The sequence below is a fragment of the Nerophis lumbriciformis genome, linkage group LG04 (assembly GCF_033978685.3).
Source record: "Nerophis lumbriciformis linkage group LG04, RoL_Nlum_v2.1, whole genome shotgun sequence".
Taxonomy (NCBI): domain Eukaryota; kingdom Metazoa; phylum Chordata; class Actinopteri; order Syngnathiformes; family Syngnathidae; genus Nerophis; species Nerophis lumbriciformis.
The window spans coordinates 17,045,001-17,062,000 of NC_084551.2; positions in this window are offsets into that span (position 1 = coordinate 17,045,001).

The window sequence follows — 17,000 nt, forward strand, 5'->3', positions numbered from 1 at the left end:
GAGCTGAGCCATGAGGTACAACACGGGAGAAGCCGCACCAACATGAAGGGGAATTCTGCAAAAAGACACACTTTTGGATTTAAAGCACCTATCTCAGATCCCAGAGCCTTGAGAATGGGATTGGATTACTGTCAGGTAGATTTACTCCTGTGGCTCTTTGCCACTACATCATCATAGGGCCCCCTGCCTCTGGATCAATGGGGATATTTACTGCACCTGTTTCACAGAGACTTTCTCAGTCGGCAGGGCATTAAACAAACAGCCTGGACAGCCGAAAGCCCCGTCTCAGCCATGGCCTGTCTGTTCACACTGTGCCATGCCCAAATGCTACACAGATACACTTAAAACAGGTAGCTCACACACCACACACACACACACACATACGCACCAAACTTTACAGATAGACCAAGACCAAAGTCATTCGCCATGTCTTTTTAAAATGAATGAGAACCACCCAAAGAAAGAATTTCAATTTCCTTGGTCACTCATTTAGATCGATTTAAACAAATGGAATTTACATTCCATTTGTTTATCATATGGAAAAATTATGCAAGCAAACATCGATTTATTTTCTAGCCCACTTTTGAGTTGAGTTGAGTTTGTGTTTATTTGGAACATGCATGCATACAACATGATACATCACAATTTCCAGTTTCTCTATTCAAAACTTTCGAAAAGGAGTAGGAAGAAGCAGAGCTTATATAATCCTACCCCTTTTCCTTTACATAACAGTTGCAAAAACGTTTGTTCACTTCCTGTTTATCCACAATATACTCAATAAGTAATAACAATAAAAAATAAATAAATAATTAGTGAAGTAAGTTATATTTCATATGGTGAGGTAAGTACGATTATCTAGACAATGGATGGATGAAATAAATTCAGAATATTTGTCAGTCAATCAATCAATCAATGTTTATTTATATAGCCCTAAATCACAAGTGTCTCAAAGGGCTGCACAAGCCACAACGACATCCTCGGTACAGAGCCCACATAAGGGCAAGGAAAAACTCACCCCAGTGGGACGTCGATGTGAATGACTATGAGAAACCTTGGAGAGGACCCCTAGGGGAGACCGAATGCAATGGCTGTCGAGTGGGTCTGACATAATATTGTGAGAGTCCAGTCCATAGTGGATCCAACATAATAGTAAGAGTCCAGTCCATAGTGGGGTCAGCAGGAAACCATCCCGAGCGGAGACGGGTCAGCAGCGCAGAGATGTTCCCAACCGATGCACAGACAAGCGGTCCACCCGGGGTCCCGACTCTGGACAGCCAGCACTTCATCCATGGTCACCGGACCTGTGTGTCTCCCCCTCCACAAGGAAGAGGGGAGCAGAGGAGAAAAGAAAAGAAACGTCAGATCAACTGGTCTAAAAATGGGGGGCTATTTAAAGGCTAGAGTATACAAATGAGTTTTAAGATGGGACTCAAATGCTTCTACCGAGGTAGCATCTCTAACTGTTACCGGGAGGGCATTCCATAGTACTGGAGCCCGAATAGAAAACGCTCTATAGCCCGCAGACTTTTCTTGGGCTCTGAGAATCACTAATAAGCCGGAGTTCTTTGAACGCAGATTTCTTGCCGGGACATATGGCACAATACAATCGGCAAGATAGGATGGAGCTAGACCGTTTAGTATTTTATACGTAAGTAGTAAAACCTTAAAGTCACATCTTAAGTGCACAGGAAGCCAGTGCAGGTGAGCCAGTATAGGCGTAATATGATCAAACTTTCTTGTTCTTGTCAAAAGTCATGGTATGTCATGGTTCTTCTTCTTTAAGTTTGAAGTTTCTTGAATTGGATCATATTAAAAATAAAGTAAAGTTAAAGTACCAATGATTGTCACACACACACTAGGTGTGGTGAAATTATCCTCTGCATTTGACCCATCACCCTTGATCACACCCTGGGAGGTGACGGGAGCAGTGAGCAGCACGGTTAGTGCATGAAGTGTTAGTTTTGTAGTCATTTTGTCATATTTCAGATATGGTAACACTAGCGGGCAGCAGAGAATAATGAGTGATTTTTGGTCTAGTATATATTTAGCTTTATTCATTATTGACCTGGGAACACTGTGGCACAGGGCTCAGGGTCTTTCTGTGTGGAGTTTGAATGTTCTCCCTGTGCCCGCTTGGGTTCTTTCTGGGCACTCCGGCTGACGATAGGTTGATTGGCAACACTAAATGGTCCCTAGTGTGTGAATGTGAGTGTGAATGTTGTCTGTCTATCTGTGTTGGCCCTGCGATGAGGTCGTGACTTGTCCAGGGTGTACCCCACCTTCCGCCCAAATGCAGATGGGACAGGCTCCAGTCACACCCACGACCCCGAGAGGGACAAGCGGAAGAAATTTGATAGATGGATGGATGGCATTATTGACGTATTTCTTGCCGCCTTATGTTGTATATTTTTAATATGATATTTCCAGTTCATTTTATCATCTATTATTACACCCAAAATGTGTTATTGTCCACTACGACTATTTGTATTTGTGTTTGACTTTCCTTTGTTCTGTTCTGTTAGTGAATAGCATTTTTTTAGTTTTACTGAGACTGAAAGACCATGTATCATTTCTTCTGGTATTATTTGTATTGGCGTCTGTGTTCTCTCTCCCGAACTAAACACAGTCATGTCGTCGGCAAATAATACAAACTTTAAGTCGTTTGTAACTTAACAAATGTGGTATGGACATTGAACAGTTTTGCTTCCAGTGTTGATCCCTGGCATACGCCACAAGATATATTTAGCATTGTAGACGTCTGTTCGCCTAAATTTACATATTGCTGCCTGTTGGTTAAGTAGCTTCCTACCGTTCTAATTTGTTGTTTAAGACATTATGATTAATTGTGTCAAATGCTTCCGTTCGATCTATGAACACTGCAGCTGCACACTGTTTACCATCTACTGCATTGGCAATCTATTTTCGTTGTTTCGATTAATGCCCTTGATTTTGAGATGTTGGCTCCATGTTGGTTCTCTGGGAGTATCCCACATGTATTTATGAATTTGTCCAATCTTTTGATAAAAATGTTTTCAATAATTGTAGAAAACTGTGGAAGTAAGGAACAGGTCTATGATTTGTAAACTGGTGTTAGTCTCCAGTCTTTTTTGCATTTTTGAAACAATAGATTGCTGATATTTGTTAAAATATTGCGGATATTTGTTTTAAGGTTCTGAAAGTTCTTCAATAGTTGTTTATAATTTCCATATCAATTCCATTAAAAACAGTTGAGGTCTTGGATTTACATTTTCTCACAAGTTTGATTATCTCCTCTTTCATCAAGTCTGTGAGGAACATTGAGTTGGGATTTCTGCCTATGATGTTGTTCAAGTCCTCAACTGACATGGGATCTGCAATCCTTTTCTACCGATTTGGTCCAATATTTACGAAATAGTTGTTAAAATTTTCAACGGCATCGTTCGTGTTGTGTGTTTTTTACATTTTCGTCTGAGAATTATTGAAGGTAATCCTTAGCACAATTTGTAATTCTACTATTTAGGATACCCCATGTTGCTCTCATGTTATTGTTTATTCTGTCTAATAATTGACTGTAATATTATTTCCTACATGTTGGTAGTATGCTAGTTAGCTTATTTTTATATTTTTTGTACTCATTTTCTGCCTCTGTGGATATTTGTGTTATAAATGTTCTATATAATATATGTTTCTTTTTACAAGCATGTTTCAATCCCTTTGCCATCCATTGTTGTTTGTTCTTCTTTTGCTTCTCACTAAGTGGTTTCCATGACCAATGTTTGTCATAAAGTAAAGCTTCATAAAAGAATTACAAGTTTACCATATGCTGCATCTAGATAATTTTCACGATACACATTGTCTCAGTTTTGCTTTTCTAGATCGTTCTTAAAACATTCAAACTTTTCTCTGTGGGTAGTCTTTGAAATGCCTTTTTGTCATCCATGTTCCTTTTCCATCATACATTGTGAAAACTGGTTGACGATCATCATTATTCGCAGATCGCTTGTAGTATTATCAAAATCATTAGTAAAAATGTTATCAATAAGCGTGGCACAGTGTCCTGTAATTCTGCTTGGTCTTGTAATCGTTGGATATCAACTCACGCTATACATTGTATCTATGAAGTCATCAATTGCATTTGCATATTAAAAGGTGCCATATGTAATAATGTGGCCAGAAATGGTACTGCAATCACGGTCAAAATTTTGTAGTCCCCTCCCACTCTCCATGACTGAGGTTGCCAGATATGCAGCCGGATCCTACTCCAAGGAACTTCAAATGGCAATCGACGAGTCCTACGCTGTAGATTTATTTTGTTTATGCTTCTTGCAAGATGGTTTACTAAGTAATTATGCCACATTTTACTGATGTCGATTAGCCAAATGTATTTGTAAGGTTACAAAGCAATATTTTCGTCGGGAGTCAGGACGGATTGTTGGCATTACCCTGTTAAAATGTCTAGTTTGACCGCACAGACAACCATCGAAAAAATTATATATAATATATCATATATCGCATAGGCCTACTTTTATGGCAAGCCACGGCCAACAGTAAAATGACCGCCACATTTCGTTCAGCATACCTCCATGTTGCATCCAACCTGACGCACTGCATTCTCTTCCATGTACGCACATCACCATCTTTCAGTGCAGAGTGCAATTCTATGAGCCAACACACGTTACGCAAAAACCACATTACACATAAATCATATAGCCTACTATCATGTCAATACACAAAGTAGAAAATCATTATATGTAATGCATTATATTGTGCCAAGCAAATACCACCCCATATGTGTCTGATGCACATACAGTACCAGAAACCGCAATTAGCCGTGCTCATGTTGGAACGCATTTCCTCAGCGTATCAGCATATTGAGAATGAAATAGGCACTGACACTACCCATATCCACATAGGTTTTATTTGTTAAAAATATATGTTGCCCTGTCAGTTGGATGACACATGGACATACAGGCTAACAGGCATATATTTACACCGTTAGCGTATATGTTGATGAGTCATTGACCGGGCTAGCATGCTTAGCATTACAATAGGAGCTGAAGACCACCGCACTAAGTATTTGTTGCGCAAACATACTAGCTTTGTTAGACAAGATCATAAACTGTATTGGACAATATAGATTACATACAAAATGTCCATTTCCCTGTATTTAAAGTAATAAGAAAACGTAAATGCCTGACTTACCTATCAAAGAGGAAATTAGCAAGTTTGGCATCAGATGAAAACATCTTCTCCGCCTTCAATCGTCTCCATCTTTCAAAGGCATTCCCGATACAAATCCTCATTTTGTTCCTGGCTTTGTCATGAATAAGTTGAAAATCGTAATGACGTCTTTTAGATTTACCAAGGTCTGACATATTTAGTAACTTTACCAGTGGCAGTAGCCAGACGAAGAGGGCGGTGCGTAACTGGCAACCTGGATGTGACACACTCACTGACTTTTGAATTGGTCAAACGGTGGAGGGCGGGACACCGAAATGAAAACAATAATATTTTGGGGCTGTAAATCTAATTTTGAAATGAGCATATCCCGGCTGAACTACCGTTATCAGTTATAAAGGTATTCGAAAAAAACATGATTAATTAATGCCTTTTGACATACCAGGGCTATTTAATTATGACTTGACATGACACTTAGTGCTTTGTGGACTTGGAGAAGGCATTTGACCGTGTACCCCGGGAAGTCCTGTGGGGAGTGCTCAGAGAGTATGGGGTAACGGACTGTCTTATTGTGGCAGTTCGCTCCCTGTATAATCAGTGTCAGAGCTTGGTCCGCATTGCCGGCAGTAAGTCGGACACGTTTCCAGTGAGGGTTGGACTCCGCCAAGGCTGCCCTTTGTCACCGATTCTGTTCATAACCTTTATGGACAGAATTTCTAGGCGCAGTCAGGGCGTTGAGGGGATCCGGTTTGGTGGCTGCAGGATTAGGTCTCTGCTATTTGCAGATGATGTGGTCCTGATGGCTTCCTCCGGCCAAGATCTTCAGCTCTCACTGGATCGGTTCGCAGCCGAGTGTGAAGCGACTGGGATGGGAATCAGCACCTCCAAGTCCGAGTCCATGGTTCTCTCCCGGAAAAGGGTGGAGTGCCATCTCCGGGTTGGGGAGGAGATCTTGCCCCAAGTGGAGGAGTTCAAGTACCTCGGAGTCTTGTTCACGAGTGGGGGAAGAGTGGATCGTGAGATCGACAGGCGGATCGGTGCGGCGTCTTCAGTAATGCGGACGCTGTATCGATTCGTTGTGGTGAAGAAGGAGCTGAGCCGGAAGGCAAAGCTCTTGATTTACCGGTCGATCTACGTTCCCATCCTCACCTATGGTCATGAGCTTTGGGTCATGACCGAAAGGACAAGATCACGGGTACAAGTGGCCGAAATGAGTTTCCTCCGCCGAGTGGCGGGGCTCTCCCCTAGAGATAGGGTGAGAAGCTCTGTCATTCGGGGGGAGCTCAAAGTAAAGCCGCTGCTCCTCCACATCGAGAGGAGCCAGATGAGGTGGTTCGGGCATCTGGTCAGGATGCCACCCGAACGCCTCCCTAGGAAGGTGTTTTGGGCACATCCGACCGGTAGGAGGCCACGGGGAAGACCCAGGACACGCTGGGAAGACTATCTCTCCCGGCTGGCCTGGGAACGCCTCGGGATCCCCCGGGAGGAGCTGGACGAAGTGGCTGGGGAGAGGGAAGTCTGGGCTTCCCTGCTTAAGCTGCTGCCCCCGCGACCCGACCTCGGATAAGCGGAAGAAGATGGATGGATGGATGGATTGACATGATATTATTGTATATTGCACTTTTAAGGTTCTAGTAGTCAATGTTGAAGTCTCTACTTAAGAAAATTATGTTTTGACTGATATCAGTAAAAGTTGCCTTAATCCAATCCTCGAACAGTTCAATGCTTGACTTGAGTGTTCTATATAAAAATCTGATCAAGACATGTTTTGCTTTTTTCAGGACATAGTTCAAAGGTTATACATTTTAAAATATTATCAATAGCAAGTTATGTTTTTTATCACGCACACCGCCACACCACCTTCGTTCTTGTTGGTTCTGCTGATGTAATTTCATTAATATCCTTCAAGATCAAGATCTATTCCTTGTTTCTGAGATAGCAATTACTTTGAAGGGTGCTTCATATTGTTGTAGTTTGAATACAAGATTCTGCTGTGGAAATTAATAATTAACAATGTTGCAATTATATTGTTTATCTGTATAACAAAAATAATTATTGCTGATGTGTGAGAAACATTTTTTTATCTGGATCTGCATCATTGTCCAATTCCTGACTTTTATATTGCAAAATGTTCCCCATTCCATATTTTCTTGTTCAGCAAACTTCTGTGTTGCTTTATGAATGTCCATACGTGTAGATGCATGTTTTTCTTGAATCTGTTAGAATATAATTGAATGTAGATGTTTGTTTTCCGTCAGACTCCATTAACTTTGTTGTTGTCGAAGTGCTGTGAACTTTCATATTTGTCCAGATCCTTGATGTCTTTGACAAGATTTCTTGCTTCTGAACCTCCATTCAGCTTGATGTAGATTGTCCAGTTGTTGCTCCAGTTCCCTGAATTTGCCCTTGCAAATTCTCTCAAGTTGCTTGCTTTATTGGCGATGTCAGCATTGCATTTAGCTAGGTTGTTTCTCCCTCGAGTTTCATCAAAGCTCAAATCATTCTTTGGTTTAACAGACATTTATTTTGAACATGTCTTAACATGCCGCAACAATGCTGTCAGAACTGAGGACATAAAACACACAAAACATGAATGTACATCCGATGAAATAACAACACATGTCAAATACTTCTTAAATAGAATACCTCATTGGCCAAATCAACTCCAGGGGAATAGGTATAACTCTTTTTTACAACAAATTTGTGTACACTTATGACTTCTAATAAACATGTCAGACATCCGCCATCTTCTGTGGCTCTCTGTGTGCCACACCTACTTTATCCCCCCTCCGGGAAGGTAACAGATGGCACAAAAAATATGTTCCCCTTATATCTACATAGTTTACATGAATATAACACATTTCCATAAACATTCACTGTACAGTATTATTTATCAAGTTGAATGTATTTGTATGTAATATTTGCAGTTTTTATTTTAAATCAATGTATTATTTATGTGAGTTTTCTTTAACAGCGGCTACATAGATGCTCATTCATGAACACACCGTGTACCGTTCAACGTCTTTCCGTGTTTCAGCAGTGTGATTTTGGATTTCCTGGTGGGAAATTTCACAAGGTGTTTCATGTTTTTCTTCTACACTGCAAAAAGCCAGTGTTCAAAAACAAGAAAAAAAAAATACAAAAATGAGGGGTATTTTATTTGAACTAAGCAAAATTATCTGCCAATAGAACAAAAAAATGTGGCTTGTCAGGACTTTCCAAAACAAGTCAAATTAGCTAACCTCAATGAACCCAAAAATACCTTAAAATAGGTGTATTCTCACTAATAACAACTGTACTACTATATGAGTACGCACTTTCTATTGTTTCATTGAAAATACAACAGCAAAGTCCATTTGGCTGTCATCTGTTTTAATATGAGACACAATTGTGTCAAAGTCATGATTTTATTTTTCATGCTTGCAATACGAAATTATTACTTTAAAAAAGTAGTTTTATACTTGTGAGTGTTGATGACACAGCTTTGCAACAGTTGATATTCTAGTTTCAAGCATGTTTTACTCAATATAGGTCATATTATCCCAGCAACAAGCTGTAATTGTCATGTCTTGGTGATCATGTTTAGTTTGGCTATGTTCCGTTTGGTTTTTGCACTCTGTCAGTCTCTGTTTTTTCACTCCCTGTTTTGTTTCCATGGCTACCAATCAGTTCACCTGTCCTCACGACTCACGCACCTGATTCATTTGAACTCACGCACTTGTTTTCCAATCACACCATGACTATTTAAGCCTGTCATTTTCTGTTGGTCAGCCTGGCGACATCACATTCATGCTCTGCACTCTTGACACACTCCTGACACTCTGTTTCATGTTCATAGTCCATGCTGCCCTGTTCATGTCATGTCAAGTAAGTTTTTTTCTATTTATGCCACAATTAGTGACTTTTGTTCATGTCCATAGTTTTTTGCCCACGTGCAAGTATTTGTTTCATTAGTCAAGTTTGTACTTCCGCCTTGAGCGCGCTTTTTGTTCTTTTGTTAGTGTAAAAATAAAAATGTATTTACCTTCACGCCATGTCCGGTCCAAATCATTTGCACCATGGGGAAAAAAACCACGCCAAAGTCCAAGTCTTGACAGTAATATCTTACGGAGATAATTTAGGACCAAAACCCTTAAAACAAGTAAAACACTAACATAAAATCTGCTTAGTGAGAATAATTACCTTATCAGACAGAAAATATGCAAATATCACCCTTATTTGAGATATGTAATCTTACTTAGATTTCAGTTTTTGCAGTGTATTCAGTGGGATTCATGTGTTGATGGTAAAAGACATCAATTTCCTTCGATTACCAAAAGTTCATCAGTTTTCCCCAATCAACCACAGCTCTGGCATAGGATCTGGGAATGATACGCAGCCCTCTTACGATTATATCATTCATTCGTTTTTCCTGATCCATATAGTCTATGATATTCTTCAGAATGCTATTATCTGCTCTCAGGGATATGATGATGCCAGTATCAACCCCTTTTGAGACAAGCAATAATGGTGTGCGCCACCACCTGATTCCATTGGAATTATGTCATTACAAATGTAATCACTGACAGAGCAGGACACAACTAGGAATACATTCTCTGTAAAATGTTAGTGTTGTCATTTATAAATCAAGATTTTTCTTGGGCTTCTTTACACAAAATGGGGCCCACCTTGTGTTGCGGGGCCCCACCCACAGCGCGTTATTTGCCTTTAGTTAGCAGGAGTACACAACTACACCACTGACTACTATGTTTTCTAATTTCTGCCGACATTTTTGGCGATTGTGCACAGTAAGAACTTAATGCAGATCAAAAGAAAATGTAGACACAATAATATTTTGTACTTAATATAGTGGGCGTAATTGTTATAATAAATATATTTTTATGAATTCATCTCAACCAGGTATTTTCAATTTGTGTTAAATGATAAATGATAAATGATAAATGGGTTGTACTTGTATAGCGCTTTTCTACCTTCAAGGTACTCAAAGCGCTTTGACACTACTTCCACATTTACCCATTCACACACACATTCACACACTGATGGAGGGAGCTGCCATGCAAGGCGCTAACCAGCACCCATCAGGAGCAAGGGTGAAGTGTCTTGCTCAGGACACAACGGACATGACGAGGTTGGTACTAGGTGGGGATTGAACCAGGGACCCTCGGGTCGCGGACGGCCATTCTTCCACTGCGCCACGCCGTTAAAAAAAAAAAATGCTCTCATTTCATATTTCACGACTCCGCTACAGACGTGGCTGAGTACCTTTATTAGATTTTTCTTACGGTATAATTACAATTTTCATACATTTACAGTATGTGAATACATAGTCGTTTAAAGTGATGTTTGCTGTAGCAGAGCAACAGTGTAGAAACTCGTTGAAACCCATGTGATATTGAAGAGACATTATACTTAAAATCACTTAAGGTCTCAACAACACTCCTTTATGAAGTATCTCTACGAGACTTCAGTCCATTGAATTATATGATAAATTTGAGAAGAATTGCCAATTAAATTGTCAGACAAGAGTCTTTACAGAAATGTATTCTGGCTGTCTGCACAACAGTCCACTAAATGCAAGCACATGAGTTGAAGAATGGCTGGAATGTATTTGGTTTCCCCTTAAATATGAGCTCAATAATGCCTGCATGGAGAAAAACAGTCCATATGAAATTTCTTAATTGCTTGACAATTCCATGAGTAAGCTTGTGCCATTAGCTGACAGTGCACTGTCAAACAATGGGCCTCTAAATGGCACCGCACATTACTTGCTCTGTCTTTAGAGCTCCCAAAACCTGACTTGCCTGAGAGTCGTCAGAATTTCCCGAGGGCTATTTTTTTAATCTATTGTTTTACAATGGGAAAATAAAATAGATACATAATGTCAATATGTTATTTTAAAAATAATGAAGCCTTTTTCCCAGCAATTGAAATGTGAACATTTAGCTGTGTTTCATATAAAGGGTTAGTGGCAGAGATATATAATACCTTACTTATCTAAATGTCCTCTCAGACTGGATGATTGATGTTGACCCATGCAGTTGTCGATAAAACTGAGACCAAAACTAGCCATTGCTTGGGTATTTACTTTATTGATATAATTTTCCTGCATTTGTCCATATTTTCAATCCTCAGCCTTCCCGGTAAGGTCTATTCAGGTGTACTGGAGAGGAGGCTACGCCGGATAGTCGAACCTCGGATTCAGGAGGAACAGTGTGGTTTTCGTCCTGGTCGTGGAACTGTGGACCAGCTCTATACTCTCGGGTCCTTGAGGGTGCATGGGAGTTTGCCCAACCAGTCTACATGTGCTTTGTGGACTTGGAGAAGGCATTTGACCGTGTCCCTCGGGAGGTCCTGTGGGGAGTGCTCAGAGAGTATGGGGTATCGGACTGTCTGATTGTGGCTGTCCGCTCCCTGTACGATCAGTGTCAGAGCTTGGTCCGCATTGCTGGCAGTAAGTCGGACACGTTTCCAGTGAGGGTTGGACTCTGCCAAGGCTGCCCTTTGTCACCGATTCTGTTCATAACTTTTATGGACATAATTTCTAGGCGCAGTCAAGGTGTTGAGAGGATCCGGTTTGGTGGCTGCAGGATTAGGTCTCTGCTTTTTGCAGATGATGTGGTCCTGATGGCTTCATCTGGCCAGGATCTTCAGCTCTCACTGGATCGGTTCGCAGCTGAGTGTGAAGCGACTGGGATGAGAATCAGCACCTCCAAGTCCGAGTCCATGGTTCTCGCCCAGAAAAGGGTGGAGTGCCATCTCCGGGTTGGGGAGGAGACCCTGCCCGAAGTGGAAGAGTTCAGATACCAAGGAGTCTTGTTCACGAGTGAGGGAAAAGTTGATCGTGAGATCGACAGGCGGATCGGTGCGGCGTCTTCAGTAATGCGGACGCTGTATCGATCCGTTGTGGTGAAGAAGGAGCTGAGCCGGAAGGCAAAGCTCTCAATTTACCGGTCGATCTACGTTCCCATCCTCACCTATGGTCATGAGCTTTGGGTTATGACCGAAAGGACAAGATCACGGGTACAAGCGGCCGAAATGAGTTTCCTCTGCCGGGTGGCCATTCGGGAGGAACTCAAAGTAAAGCCACTGCCCCTCCACATCAAGAGGAGCCAGATGAGGTGGTTCGGGCATCTGGTCAGGATGCCACCCGAACGCCTCCCTCGGGAGGTGTTTAGGGCATGTCCAACCGGTAGGAGGCCACGGGGAAGACCCAGGACACGTTGGGAAGACTATGTCTCCCGGCTGGCCTGGGAACGCCTCGGGATCCCCCGGGAAGAGCTGGACAAAGTGGCTGGGGAGAAGAAAGTCTGGGCTTCCCTGCTTAGGCTGCTTCCCCCACGACCCGACCTCGGATAAGCGGAAGAAGATGGATGGATGGATGGATGGATGTCCATATTTTTCTTTGGAATTTTCTATTTTCATATGACATTGTAGTGACGGCAGTATTGTGTATGGTGGTGGATGTTTTATGATGGTGGATTGATCCAAATTTCGATAGTACCTATAGGTGGGAAAATTATCTATTTTTACATAGTATGGATACTGTAGTACCAAATCAGTATTTGAAAAATACTGCCCGTGCTTAAAGCGCACCTGAATCGTTATTTAAAAAATGAAAAACATGCACATTATTACGTTGTTACGCATGGCTGCGCTGGTAGTGTTCCCTCCAACGCAGAAAACAAGCAGGAGCGGCGTGCAGGTAGGACTGAGTTTTTGATCATTAAACAGCAGGACAAAAATACAAAAACTGAGGACGTTAACAAGCGTGGAGCTAAAAAACTAAATGTCACCAAGGGTGAAAAACAAGTAATACTAGTTGCAGAAAAAACACTAGAGCGAGGTGAAAAAAGCAGGAGAACGTAAATGTTGCGTATAGCAAACATTGACCCAGCAACTAGTGCTGGGTGACAGAAAACTATAAAGGGGAGTGATCAACCAAAACACCTGGTGGGAAAACTAATTGCTAAACTAAGACAGGTGAGGAAAATCAGTGCCCATGAAAACCAACAGTAAACACGGTGCACCCAGGAAACAGACAAAAACATAGGAAATTACTAAACAGAAATCATGCCGTGACCCGGGTGACGGAGCATGACACATTTTTGGAAGAAAAACACCAAAACGTGTATTTTCTTTGTAATTTTGTGACGTTCAAGTTGCACAAACTAGTAATTAACATAAATAAATAATAAATAAAACAAAGTACATAGACAAATCAACAACAAATTAATAAAGTCATAATCATTATTGCAGTAATAGCGATCATAGATAACGTGCAAAATAAATGTAATATTGATGCTCATAATTCCGGGGGTTCGTGAATGCAACCTTGCTTGCTGCTGTAATCGTCATTGGTGCATAATGAGGAAGTTCTGTGTTGTTGTTTTTTTCTTGTGTCTACTGGCTAGCCTAGCGTTGTGTTGCTGGTGGTGTTATGTCTATATAACCTACTCAGTGGCCTAGTGGTTAGAGTGTCCGCCCTGAGATCGGTAGGTTGTGGGTTCAAACCCCGGCCGAGTCATACCAAAGACTATAAAAATGGGACCCATTACCTCCCTGCTTGGCACTCAGTATCAAGGGTTGGAATTGGGGGTTAAATCACCAAAAATGATTCCCGGGCGCGGCCACCGCTGCTGCCCACTGTTCCCCTCACCTCCCAGGGGGTGATCAAGGGTGATGGGTCAAATGCAGAGAATAATTTCGCCACACCTAGTGTGTGTGTGACAATCATTGGTACTTTAACTTTAACTTTAACTTTATATTGAATATTTTAGTTTGCTAGATGGGAAGATGGGAGGAGAGGCTAGTAAGCCATAATACCCATCTTGACTAAATGAGTTAATAAAAGGGCCACTGACTGTTTACAGTACAGTTGTCATTCACTTCAATTTCAGTGAATCTCGCTCAAAAATTAATATCTTCATATGTATACTTTCACTGGAAAATGTATCGAGATATATATCGAATATCGAGTTTAAGCAAAAATATATCGAGATATACTTTCTCGTCCATATCGCCCAGCTCTAGCTGTAGCTACTAAACTACCTTTCAGACTGCAGCACACAGACTTCGCCACACTTTATTACATTTTATGAGTGATTAGGCAGCTGATCAAATGTCACAATTAACATGATCAATTTACGGAGTGTTTGTTTTTGTTTTAAAACTGCTCGCCATATAAGGTAGCTAGTGCAGCTGTAGCCAGTAAACTACCATGTCGGACTAGCAGCAAACTGATTTCGCTATTGCGGACTCGCATGGCTGCGGTAGTTGTGACCCCAAGATGCAGGAGACAGGAGGATGACGTGCAGGTAAGACAAGTATTTAATTATATACAACACAGGAAGAGCAGTCTTGCATGCAGTTAAAAGGCAGAAACAGCAACAATCAAGCAACAAAGGGCGAGGCAGGCATTTATAGAAGCAAGCTGATTGACAACCACTACCAGGTGTGGCCAGGCTGACAATCAGCGACAGGTGAGGGAAGGCGGCCAGGCTGACAATCAGCGACAGGTGAGGGGAGAGAGCGCTCAGGGAGACGTGTGGGAAAAGGAACCAAAAATAACAGCTCTACGCAAGAAATAAACACAAACTGAGGAAACATAAGACGTGATGTGACATATCGTCACATTCACTACATTTCATAAATTATTGGACAGTTAAGCTGCTTTCAGAATTTACAATAGCCATGTTAGGAAATATGGTTTTTTTTGGGTTTTTTAATCGCTCGTCATGACGAGCTAGATTGGGGGTCAGCAACCCGCAGCTCTCAGACCGCATGCGGCTCTTTAGTGCCGCCCTAGTGGCTCCCTGGACCATTTTTTAAAAATGATTCAAAATGGAAAAAGATGGGGTGGAATATTTTTTTTGTTTTATTATGCTTTTTGTTTGAGGACAAATATTGATTGATTGATTGATTGATTGATTGAGAAGTTCATTAACATCTTAAAGAATTGAATCCATGCAATGCTTTAAAAAGGCAAACGGATGGTACATAAAGCCAAAAGGCTTGTTTCCATTGTGGTCCATTAAATATTCATCACATTTGATACATTCAATAATAAAAGATATATAACCTGTAACATGTATATAAGAAATTATGTTAAAAAAAATGGATACATTATGTACATATACACAGTATACATGTCAGGTGATTTGAAAAACAAAATATACAAAAAATGGAGTGGGGGGGTGTATAGACCATGTACATGACACTATGTACATGACTATGCACATAACAGAATGAGAAAATATATACACACTATAACCACATATAAACCTGCTTGATGCTTTGAAGAGTTGCTGGGAATCAATTTTGGTTCAGATCAGGTAGAGGTTGAGCTGGGCCAGGATTTTATGGTAGTTTTAAAATTTAGTAAGGAAGTTCAAGTTTTTAGGTCTGTTGGTAGTGCATTCCACCGTGTGGTGGCAAAATAGTAGAATAAATTTTTTTCCATGAGGGTCTTGAATTTGGGGGGACGAGGTCTGAGGAATTCCCTCTCGTGTAGTACCTGTGGACGTCGTGTCTTCCGGATCAAAGAGAAAAAGAACCATCCGGACCGTTATAGGCATAAAGTTCAAAAGCCATCATTTGTGATGGTATGGGGGTGTATTAGTGCCCAAGGCATGGGTAACTTACACATCTGTGAAGGCACCATTAATGCTGAAATGTATATACAGGTTTTGGAACAACATATGTTGCCGTCCAAGCAACGTCTTTTTCATGGACGCCCCTGCTTATTTCAACAAGACAATGCCAAGCCACGTGTTACAACAGCGTGGCTTCGTAGTAAAAGAGTGTAGGTAATAGACTGGCCTGCCTGTAGTCCAGACCTGTCTCCCATTGAAAATGTTTGGCGCATTATGAAGCGTAAAATAAAACAACGGAGCCCCCGGACTGTTGAACAACTTAAGCTGTACATCAAGCAAGAATGGGAAATAATTCCACCTGAAAAGCTTAAAAAATTGGTCTCCTCAGTTCCCAAAAGTTTACTTAGTGTTGTTAAAAGGAAAGGCCATGTAACACAGTGGTAAAAATGCCCCTGTGTCAACTTTTTTGCAATGTGTTTCTGCCATTAAATTCTAAGTTAATGATTATTTGCAAAATATAAAAAATGGTTTCTTAGTTCAAACATTAAAAATCTTGTCTTTGCAGTGTATTAATTCATTATATTTGCAAATCATTGTATTCTGTTTTTATTTACGATTTACACAACATGCCAAATTCACTGGTTTTGTACATAAATTAACACTGCTTTTTTTTAAAGCTTATTTGCACTGAACAGGAAGTCACTGTGTGTAAGTTTAATGCTGTTTAACTGAGCAGTCTTTATTTTGTTGTTGAAGAAGTTGACAGTATAGTCAACATACCTGGACCAAGTTTTCATAGAAACCAAACTATGCAGAAACAAATGGTTGACTGTGTTTTAGTTAGAAGAAGCTGGACCAAACTGATGATAATTGATTAGATTTATTTATTCTAGACCAGTGGTTCTTAACCTGGGTTCGATCAAACCGTAGGGGTCAACCTCAGGGGTTCGGCGGACCCTCCGCCGCGGATGTCGAGACACACCTGACTCATTGTGTAAATAAAAACTTCTCCATATCGGCGTATTATGGATACGGCAACAGCAGAAGTCATACTGATCTGCAGGTGTGTAAATTGTTGTGAGTTCATGCACTGTGTTGGTTTTGTTCTTTGAACAAGGTGATGTTCATGCATGGTTCATTTTGTGTACCGGTACAAAAAACATATAACTTTGTCTTGAATTTGAAAAAAAAAAGATATATATTTTTTACTGAAGAAGGGTTCGTTGAATGCGCATATGAAACTGGTGGGGT